The 10,600-nt window shown below is 38.7% G+C and overlaps 1 long non-coding RNA gene across 2 annotated transcripts; it reads right to left on the bottom strand.

The window, feature by feature from the left end:
- Positions 1 to 8,685: 8,685 nt before the first annotated feature.
- On the bottom strand, positions 8,686 to 10,330 carry LOC119780460. Of its 2 annotated transcripts, none has more exons than XR_005280394.1 (4): positions 9,481 to 10,330; positions 9,264 to 9,384; positions 9,023 to 9,101; positions 8,686 to 8,939 (listed from the first exon to the last, which is right to left on the bottom strand). It is a non-coding gene; the product is annotated as an uncharacterized LOC119780460 (long non-coding RNA). The 2 variants fall into 2 exon arrangements; XR_005280393.1 differs by having other exon boundaries at positions 8,689 to 8,939; positions 9,466 to 10,330.
- Between the last annotated feature and the right edge of the window lie 270 nt (positions 10,331 to 10,600).

Genomic DNA, 10,600 nt, shown 5'->3' with positions numbered 1-10,600 from the left:
GGTTATAATTATTCATAAGTGTGCAGTGTCATAACTACACGTCTGACTTTTGTTTAACAAACCAAACAGTTTGAGAATCGTTAGACAATTGAGGAAGTTATGGTTATTTCAGTACATGCGCCCTTAAAAACACAATGTTACGAATGAGCGATATATATTAACTTTAGTTTATTACAAAAGTGCACTGTAAATTGTTAAACTTCAAATATAAAAAGTGAAATCTAGTAAATAATTAAACAATGTAGGAAGCCATATAAAAAATGTAATAGCCTTAACACATGCAGTGGAGATAAATTATACTAAATTAAATAAATAATTAAAAATTAGGCTCAATATTAGCGGGTTAGCTGCTAATATTGATGTTTCTTGTTAAGCAGCATTCATCATGATTAATTGTTAGCTACTGTATGTCCCTTTGGAGTCTGTGACAATACAGTAAGTCAGTAGGTAAAATGCTCTTACCACTGTCTTTCTTTCGTTTTTCCTCTTTTTCTTTTCTCTGTCTCTTTTTTTCTGCCCCACTGGGATAACTCCTCTTCATGACTCTCTCATGAAAGGTTGGGAAGCTTTACCATAAAAGTTCACCTTTTGCAGAGTCGCGCCAGCAGCGTCAGATGCAGGCTGAAGGCATGGGGTGGGGGCCCAACAAGGGGGTTTTTGACTACGGTGTCATTTCATTGTAAAGTAAATCCCCAGTCTTGTCGTTGCTGTGAAGTACAATTTGTCAGCCATTGGGGGCCCCCTAGAGGCCGGGGCTCCAAGCAACTGCCTGGCTTGCCTGTCCACAATCAGAATCAGAATCAAGTTTATTGCCAAGTAGGTTTGCACTTACAAGTAATTTGACTTGGTGTTGTTGGTGCAGACAAAAAACAAAACAAAATAGCAAAATAAGATAGAATATATATAAAAAATATATATATATATATATACACAGAAGCTATATACAAACAGTAGACTGCGTTAATGTAATGCAGAAATCCTGAATGGGGGAGAGAAACACAAGCCCCGCCCCTGGTGACGTCAGATGAGGGGCGTGGTCTGTGACGTCAATTCACATTCCAAGCAGACTAACAGTAGACTGCGTTAATGTAACGCAGAAATCCTGAATGGGGGAGAGAAACACAAGCCCCGCCCCTGGTGACGTCAGATGAGGGGCGTGGTCTGTGACGTCAATTCACATTCCAAGCAGACTATAGGCTCATTCGTTCCAGCACTTCAGTGAGAATACAACTGCTGAATTTTTCCACTAGTGAGTTCAGCAATACATATATTTAATGTATTCAGGATTAAAACCACAAACCAAAGGAGAAAAAGAAACCTGGCTTGGTGTCTTGTCACCAGAAATGGAACCTGTATGGGCAAAAGGAGGAACAACTAAGTTACCCAAGGGCACACGGGTTGAAATATTAGTGGAAAACCAGTCTGGTTTAACTTTAAATTTGGAAACCATTAAAACAGAACTGGACCGATTGTTTGAAAAACTCAAAGAGACATATGAATCTGAAGAGTTTTTGGACAAGAAAATTCTCAAGATGACAGCTTGTGGAGAATGCCAAAGATTTGCCAAAAAAATGACAACCAAGATATACTTTCAACTGAAGCACCATACCAACAAGCTGGTGCCTGTTTATATGGATGTTAAAAATCTGTCCTCGTCTAGCAGCGATGAGATAAACGATGCGAATGGGAGCTTGAAGAAGTCCGACTCTTCATCAAACCTTTACAAAATCGCAAGGAAAATATCCGAAACATTTACAAAGGTATTATTTAATAGAATGGTGAAATCAAAAGACAAGTGTAAAAGCCAAGAATTACACGGTGTAGTGAGGGAATTACAAAAAGAGGTTTCTGAAATCCCCACCATACTGGAATGCCTAAATTTTGACTCAAATTTATGCAATGATGGGCTTTCCAGATCAGTTCCTCAAACACCATGTCATTCCCCTAAGGAAGATGCACACAAGTCTTCTCTTCTAGAAGATTGTCCTCCAAATGAAACTTTAGCGACTTTGATCATCAAAGCATTTCAAGACAGCCGACCAGATATAGCTGGCTATCTTTCACATGCTTTGGTTAGCTCAGACAAAAGTTATCAGGAAGATGACAGGCTTTATCAAATTTTACCAGGAACATCTGGCAAATATGTTACCTCTGAATCCCAACAAATAGAGAAGAGGTACACCAAGCAATTTCAAGACAGCATGCCAGAAGTAGAGCCTGAAAAACCTGCTAACCATTTTATTAGTACAGACATGAGTGATCATGAAAATGACAGGATTTACCGAGTAATGCCTGTACCCTTTCGCCAACATGTTACCTTTACCCCCCACCAAATAGAGAACAGATACACCAAGCTATTTCAAGATGGCATGCCAGAAGTAGAGCCTGATAAACCTGCTAACCATTTTATTAGTACAGACATGAGTAATCATGAAAATGACAGGATTTACCGAGTAATGTCTGTACCCTTTCGCCAACATGTTACCTTTACCCCCCACCAAATAGAGAACAGATACACCAAGCTATTTCAAGATGGCATGCCAGAAGTAGAGCCTGATAAACCTGCTAATCCTTTTATTTGTACAAACATGAGTGATAATGAAAATGGCAGGATTTACCGAGTAATGTCTGTACCCCTTGGCCAACATGTTACCTTTACCCCGCAACAAATAGAGAAGAGATACACCAAAGAATCTCAAGACAGCCATCCTGAATTAGCTACTAAAAAATCTCCTAATCCTTTTATTAGCTCCAAAATAAGCGAGAGCCCATTGAAATCAGCCACCCCAAAATCGAAGAAGGTTGAGAAGCATAAACTTAATCCTTTTGAGAGCAGTGACTTCAGTGATGAGCAAAATAGGCCATCAAAATTAGCCTCTAGACAACCTAAGAAAGTTAAGAAGCATAAACTTAATCCTTTTGAGAGCAGTGACTTCAGTGATGAGCAAAATAGGCCATCAAAATTAGCCTCCAAACAACCTACGAAGGTTAAGGAGCATAAACTTAATCCTTTTGAGAGCAGTGACTTCAGTGATGAGCAAAATAGGACATCAAAATTAGCCTCTAGACAACCTGAGAAAGTTAAGAAGCATAAACTTAATCCTTTTGAGAGCAGTGACCTCAGTGATGAGCAAAATAGGACATCAAAATTAGCCTCCAAACAACCTACGAAGGTTAAGGAGCATAAACTTAATCCTTTTGAGAGCAGTGACTTCAGTGATGAGCAAAATAGGACATCAAAATTAGCCTCTAGACAACCTGAGAAAGTTAAGAAGCATAAACTTAATCCTTTTGAGAGCAGTGACCTCAGTGATGAGCAAAATAGGACATCAAAATTAGCCTCCAAACAACCTACGAAGGTTAAGGAGCATAAACTTAATCCTTTTGAGAGCAGTGACTTCAGTGATGAGCAAAATGGGCCATCAAAATTAGCCTCCAAACAACCTAAGAAGGTTGAGTATAAGTTACTATGCGTCTCCTGCAAGTGTTGTGTTGAAATTTCTGAGCTCTCAGACTCACTTCGCTGCTCATCGTGCATACACAGAAGCATCTTAAAACTAGTTTCTGCTGTGATTGATAGGCTGATAGAAAAATACCCCAGTGAATCTAGAAGCCAGTTGCTGGTGGAGAATTCTGATGAAATTAAAAAAGAAATCTGTCTCTACTTGATATCTAACTATGGTATCATGAAATACATCGACTTAATCGAACAAGTAGACACTGAGGCTCTTGCAAAGAAGGTGCATACCCATCTTCTTGGGATTAACAAGAAACCAAAAGACTTGATCAGAGAAGCAGTAAGACCACAGGAATGGTTTCAAGAGTACGTCTTAAAGTTTGTGCTAATTGAACTTGCACACAAAAGAACATATAAGGAGAAAGGCCCGTTTAAAAAGATGTTTTCTCAGTTCGTAAAACTCTTCCGATGTAAGTAAGTGGATTTATGATCATTGTGATTGAGGCACACAATTGATGTTAGACCTCAGCTGTGTTGGACCTTTGTTTTCTTAAATAAAATCAGAGATTGGAGGTTTGCAAAATTAGAAAAGCATGAAAAAAAGTATTACTTTTCCTAGCTTTCTTTCTTTCTTTCTTTCTTTCTTTCTTTCTTTCTTTCTTTCTGTCTGTCTGTCTGTCTGTCTGTCTGTCTGTCTGTCTGTCTGTCTGTCTGTCTGTCTGTCTGTCTGTCTGTCTAGCATGCATGGGTTCTCTCCGGGTTCTCCGGCTTCCTCCCATAGTCCAAAAAGATGTCTGTTAGGTTAATTGGCCTTTCAAAATTCTCCTTAGGTGATTTATGATCATTGTGATTGAGGCACACAATTGATGTTAGACCTCAGCTGTGTTGGACCTTTGTTTTCTTAAATAAAATCAGAGATTGGAGGTTTGCAAAATTAGAAAAGCATGATAAAAAAGGATTTCTTTTCCAAGCTTTCTTTCTTTCTGTCTGTCTGTCTGTCTGTCTGTCTGTCTGTCTGTCTGCATGCATGGGTTCTCTCCGGGTTCTCCGGCTTCCTCCCATAGTCCAAAAAGATGTCTGTTAGGTTAATTGGCCTTTCTAAATTCTCCTTAGGTGTGAGTGTGCGTGAATGGTTGTTTGTCCTGTTTGTTTCTGTGTTCCCCAGCGAAGGAATGGCGACCTGTCCAAGGTGTACTCCGCCTTTTGCCCGTAGACTGCTGGAGATAGGCACCAGCACCCCTCGCCACTCCGCTTGGCATAAGCTTGATGGAAAATGGATGGATGGACAATGACATATAATGATGATTTATTTCAATGAAGATTAAGAAAAAACTAGATGATTAGATGATAAAATAAGAATGGACAGACTGCACACAATAATGACAGGAACGCAAGAGAAACAGCATGCGAGGCCCATTTTAATATATTTTGAGAGGTGATTGTCTCATTCCCTGTCCCTGGTGTCTGCATCCAGTCAAAAACATTCTGTTCCACGTGCTTTGATTCATCACTGGAAGTATTTTCAGCTCATGGTTGAAGCTTTACATCAACTGCCCTCTGGTGAAGAAACCCTGCAGCTTTACTTCACATCTTTGGAAGATGTATATATAAGAAAATATCAATAAAGCAGCGTACAGGATTGCTCTGTATAAAAAACAGTCAAAGCATAACATTAGGACAAATAATAGCAGGTGATAATATTGTCTAATCTACTAATTCATAAGAATTCCAAAAGTTATTCTCAAACTACAAAAAACAAAATTTTTTACTTTCAGCTAAATAATACAAAATTTTATTTGTTTTAAATATACACCCTTTACAATTTTAGTTTTACTTAAATCGAATCCTTTAAATGTTATAAAACAATTTCATGCACGCCTTTACCGAGCTACAACAATAACCCAAAGCACACATTTAAATCTACAAAAGAACAGCTTCACTGGAATAAGACTGAAGCCTTGGAATGGCCCAGCCAGAGTCCAGACCCGAATCCCATCAAAGATCTGTGTGGTGATCTGAAAAGGGCTGTACAGAGGAGATGCTCTCACAATCTGTCATTTTGTTTTGGTGTTAAAACAGAAAAGTGGGCAAATATTTCCACATAAAGATGTGCCACACTGACAAGCATCTTACCAAATAAAACTAAGTTCTGTAATAACAGCAAAAGGTACTATTCGTTTAAGTAGGGTTGCCATCTCTTGGAAATGGAAATAAGGGATGCGTGGGTCCTAGAGAAACTTCATTGTCGCGGGGGTCTGGGGTCCTCCCCCAGAAAATTTACTACTAGTATTGGTCTGTGAGGCAGACACCTTGTCTACTTTTAAGGCTAGGCTTAAAACTTTACATTTTGATAAAGCTTATAGTTAGTGCGGCTCAGGTTATCCTGAGCTATCTCTATAGTTATGCTGCTATAGGCATAACTATAGACTCATAAAATTAACTCATAAAATTAACTCATAAGTGGGTTCTCTTCAGGTATTACAATACCATTCATATGATTTTATATAAGTAGCACCTATTTTAAACACGTGTGATCCCAAGACACTTTACAGAGACAATTTAATAAAAATAAATAAGCATTTTTTTATTTTCATTTTCAAGAAACGCAGCAAATTAAATGAAATAATTGAGTAACAGAATTTGTGTAGTGGCAGTGGACAGCTACTTGTATTGAGCAATTGACTTTGCATCAATCCCTCATACCAACCATGTATGTAGCAGTAATAGTAAGAATATAAACTCCCCTTTAACCAGAGGAACCTACGGAAGCGTACTGCATTCACAAAAGAAAAAAAATTCAGATGGCTTATCTCATAATTATGAGATACTGATCTCGTAATTATGAGATTTCGTAATCATGAGAAAATGTCTTATAATTAAGAGATCTTATCTATATATTTGGTCATGATTACTTTAGCCAGTAATCTAGCATCTCTCAGAAAACTCCATTTCATGATTACTTCTTAAAAATATCTGCATCTGTTCCTCTGAACAGTTCTCCGTACTAAGGTCTGACCTGATACGTGTTGGAGTTCTGCTCCTGTTTTTGTCTTCATCAATAAAGTACCCAGCTATAACCCTGGGATTATTACTTGTGGAGTAAGCATGCAGTCATATGACCATACGCTGAAATCTATCAACAGCTCCATTAATACAGATTAAGTATGGTTTTAGTTTCTCATATGAATCGTCATGCCGCATGAAGTTGGGACCTGGTCATTTTAAACGGTGCTGAAGCCTCAGTTGTACTCCTTGAGGATCAAGGATTTAGAGAATGTACTGGTGGACAGTTCTTTGGGACACCACCAAACCAGCTGGAATCTATTTCAGATGCATTCATTTATATCCATAAAGCATCCCATGCTAGTTTAATTGCTCCTGCAGGAATAGAGTGATTTCCAGCAAGTCAGAGTAGAGTGGGCTTTTTTTGCCTAAACAATTCTATGGACTTACTGTAAGGTACCTGCACAATGCTGACAAACTAAAACCAATTCCATCTGCATTGAGGCAAATCTGTATTTCCAGGTGTCGCATACCTAAAAGGAAATAAAAGCATATTAAATCTGACCATCCACTCATTGTTAATGTTTCATGCAGCGTAGCTCATCAATGGCTGTCCTTCCTGATCTCCTAAATATGATATATTATCTCATAATTACGAGATCTTATCTTGTAATTATGAGATAAACTGTCTGATTTATTTTTCTTTGGTGAATGCAATAAGCTTCCGTAGGAACCAGACTTGGTGGGACCTGCCATATGTCTAAACCGAATGGGTGCTGGAGAACAAAGACAGAGCACGGGCTCTTGCCAGCAACTCTCCACCTCGTGAGCCACCTTCACTCCTTAGGATAGATTAATCATATATAATACTGGGTAGGACATCAAAGGAATTAGGATAATTCCGTTGGGACCAAATCTAACATAAATTGAAGGTTTAGTTAAAATAAGTTTGATAAAACCAGTCCAAACATAGTTCATCCTTCTATGGTTTCCTATATGCTGGCTCACATTAATTAATTAGTTATATTTGGAAGGATGCAAATGATTTTATTTTATTAGAATCATTCCTATTTATTAAGAATCACATGAAGTCATTACTGGTCAAAGCTGGAGGATGGATGGCTAAACAGCGCTATGAAATTGTGATATATGTAGAGAAAGCTAAAAACTAAAAAACTAAAAATTGTGAATATATGTAGAGAAAGCTAAAAACTAAAAAACTAAAATTGTGAATAAATGTAAAGAAATCTAAAAACTACAAACTAAAATAAAATAATAATAATAATAATAATAATAATAATAATAATAATAAAAATAATAATTATTCAAAAATAATAAATAAAAAATCCGCAACTGCATTAAGCCGGTGGACAATGTTAAATGATTATAATAGATGGAAAAATTATGGAAAAGATTATGATAGCTAAAATATGTTGCCAATAAATAGAGCCCTGGAATCACATCTTAGTTGGCAAAAATATTTACTGTTTTTCCCCATGATGATACTTTTATGGTAAAATATCTATTTGCTGAAAATATAATTTTTAGTTCTTATCATTATCAGTTACCCTTTTTGTTTCCCTGGAAAGAGAAAAGTTCAAATCAGTCAAAACAATAGACCCCTTCATCTCTACAAAGCTTCATTAAAAGTAAAAAAAGATCAATCTCTATGCAAAATGTTAAAATCATAACACAAAGATGTTTCACGCAGATGACGAGTTCAGCTCTTCAGAATCAGGCTCAGTCAAAGCACACATTGAAAAGTTGGAGGATTTAATCTCAGCGCACCTCTTTCCCAATGGTAGCTGAGATGACCCAATCATCAAAGTTCATTCTCTGATCCAGAAATCTCTGCCAATACTGACCATCAGCCATCAGGTGGTCATCTAACACATGGACTTTCTTTTTATTATCAAGAAAAGTAATATCAAACACTTAGATACTAAAAATGTTAATCTTTGATTAAAATACAACACATCACAACACATTTCCCTTCTCATTCATGTTGTATAATTGAAAAATCAAAAAGCCAAAACTGATGTCAGACATCTTCAGGTGGTCGTCTTCATCTTTCTGTTGATGTTGGTCCCTTATACAGCTGCTTCCTAACTGTTTATCTGTGGTCTAATGGAAAAGTCAGAACTTCTGGTTCTGGTAAATTTTGGTTACAGAGATTCAAACGAAGGTGAACAATTAATGATGGAAAGATAAAGATTAAAGGTCAGACCACCTTGATGGGATGGTTGTATCTTTTAAATCTGTTTGTTCTGGATCTGTTTTTAATATCTCCACCAATACTGATGAACATCTGGAAGCAATAAAGGTTTGTTATCTTCTCTTACTGGGTGGAGCAGACTGATGGTTTAGCTGCAGGGTCGTCAACGTTTTTCAGTCCAGGACTCCAGCATGTTGGAGAGAAATAGAGGAGCCATGTTTCTCCTCCTTAGCGGTCTCTGTGCTCCGTCCTCTTCTTCAGCTCCTTTATCAATGAAAGCAAAGCGTCCTCAGAGTCTGAAACTGTCTGCATGTGATGCCTCTCTAGTCAGATAACAACCAACATACCTCCAAACACGTGTGGATGGACTCTGTTCCAATGTGATCCGGCTGCTAGAAAACTGCTCCCATGTTCAACCTGCTTTCCCTGCAAAAAGAAGACAAATGAATTTCCTGGAAACCAAGTTTAAATCTGGGCAGGATGTTGTTTTCATCATAATCTTGGTCTTTCTGTGTTTCAGTGACTGTTAGCTTTTAATCAGGCCTGGGAAGCTTGAGTTGTCGGTTTGTGGTGTTCATAAAGTCTTACTCCATGTGTTTTCTGTTCCAGTCTTTCTCTGTGCCGTCCTCAGGTGGGGACTGGGAAGCTCCTCACCATCCTGGATGTCCCGGTTCCTCACAGAAGTTCTGCTTTTGGACGTCCACAGTGTCTGAACATACATGAAAAACTAAGTGAGGCCACCTGAAATGTTAACGTTATATTTAAATGAAGGATTATTGTTGCTCCTTACTGAACATGCTCTCACTCTTTGTGAAGGTCAGCAGCTCAGATGATCCTCCTCTGGTTTGGTCGCTGCAGATCTCATCAGCATCTTCTGATTGGCCCAAAGCTTGTAGCGGCTCGGTCCAACATGGGATTCAAAAAACACAGAAGAGATCCACTGCGGTCAGAACAGGCCTAGATCATATGAAGAATATTTCTGCAGAGGGTTCCTTTCCCTCAAAGTAGGCCTGAAAACTAACTGACCAGAGGAACATCTAGAAGTAGACCAAGTCGCATCTGAAAGCTGTTTCTAACAGTCGGCTCCTCTCACAAACCAAATCCCTACATCAGTCCTGTCCTCTGTCTCAAACTGCTCTGAAATCAGTTTGTCCCTCCAAGCATCGTCTCTTTACCTTCTCACCAACATCCCAGAGACCAGTTCCACTGATGACCACCACAAGCTGTGCCACTGTTCCATTCTAGATCCAGTTTGTCCCCAGCAGCATCGTCCTACTCTAGATAATCTGTCTCCACTACAGCCTTGGCCCTCTGCCTATAGACTTTAGGTGACCTCCATTTTTAGACCTTTAAGATTTTTCTTTGACCTCCTGCATTGTCCTCAGCAGTGATGTCCAGCTGCTCCTTGGATTGGTTTGCCTCCTTGTGGTTCATCTGTTTTCAACCAGGATTCATTTTTTGTCTTTTGGTGTTTTTATTTTTTTGTTCATTTGCCTCCATGCTGTGTTTCTTCTTTTCAAATCTGGTTCTTTTATCAATCCTTTGTTTGTGTTGCCTTCTGTTAGCTGGCAGACTGTCCAGCTCTGACATAAGATGTAGAGCATGCTAGATTATGTCTGCCTTAGCCAGCTCTCATGTTCCACACCTTTTTTAAATGGTTGCCATGTCCTCAGTGCCTGCTCAAATGTCAGTGCTAAACGAAATTTCTAACATCTAAAACTTAAATCAAAATCTTGCAGCGGGGTAAATAAAAGCCACGGTGCAAGACGCTACCTAAGGCATCCCTAGACCTGCCAGATCCTGCCAGAATTCCTCTTCTTAAACATCCCTGTCATGACAAAGCCTCTTCCAGGGGAGCTCCTCTTCGTCGTCTTCCTCTCTTCTCCTCCTCCTGGAGACACGGTCTTCTTGGCACTCTAGGGACT

Source organism: Cyprinodon tularosa, unplaced genomic scaffold (genome assembly GCF_016077235.1).
Source record: "Cyprinodon tularosa strain WSP-4 unplaced genomic scaffold, ASM1607723v1 ctg160, whole genome shotgun sequence".
Classification (NCBI taxonomy): domain Eukaryota; kingdom Metazoa; phylum Chordata; class Actinopteri; order Cyprinodontiformes; family Cyprinodontidae; genus Cyprinodon; species Cyprinodon tularosa.
The sequence above is the reverse complement of the archived record's forward strand: the minus strand, read 5'-3'. Positions and strand labels throughout refer to the sequence as shown.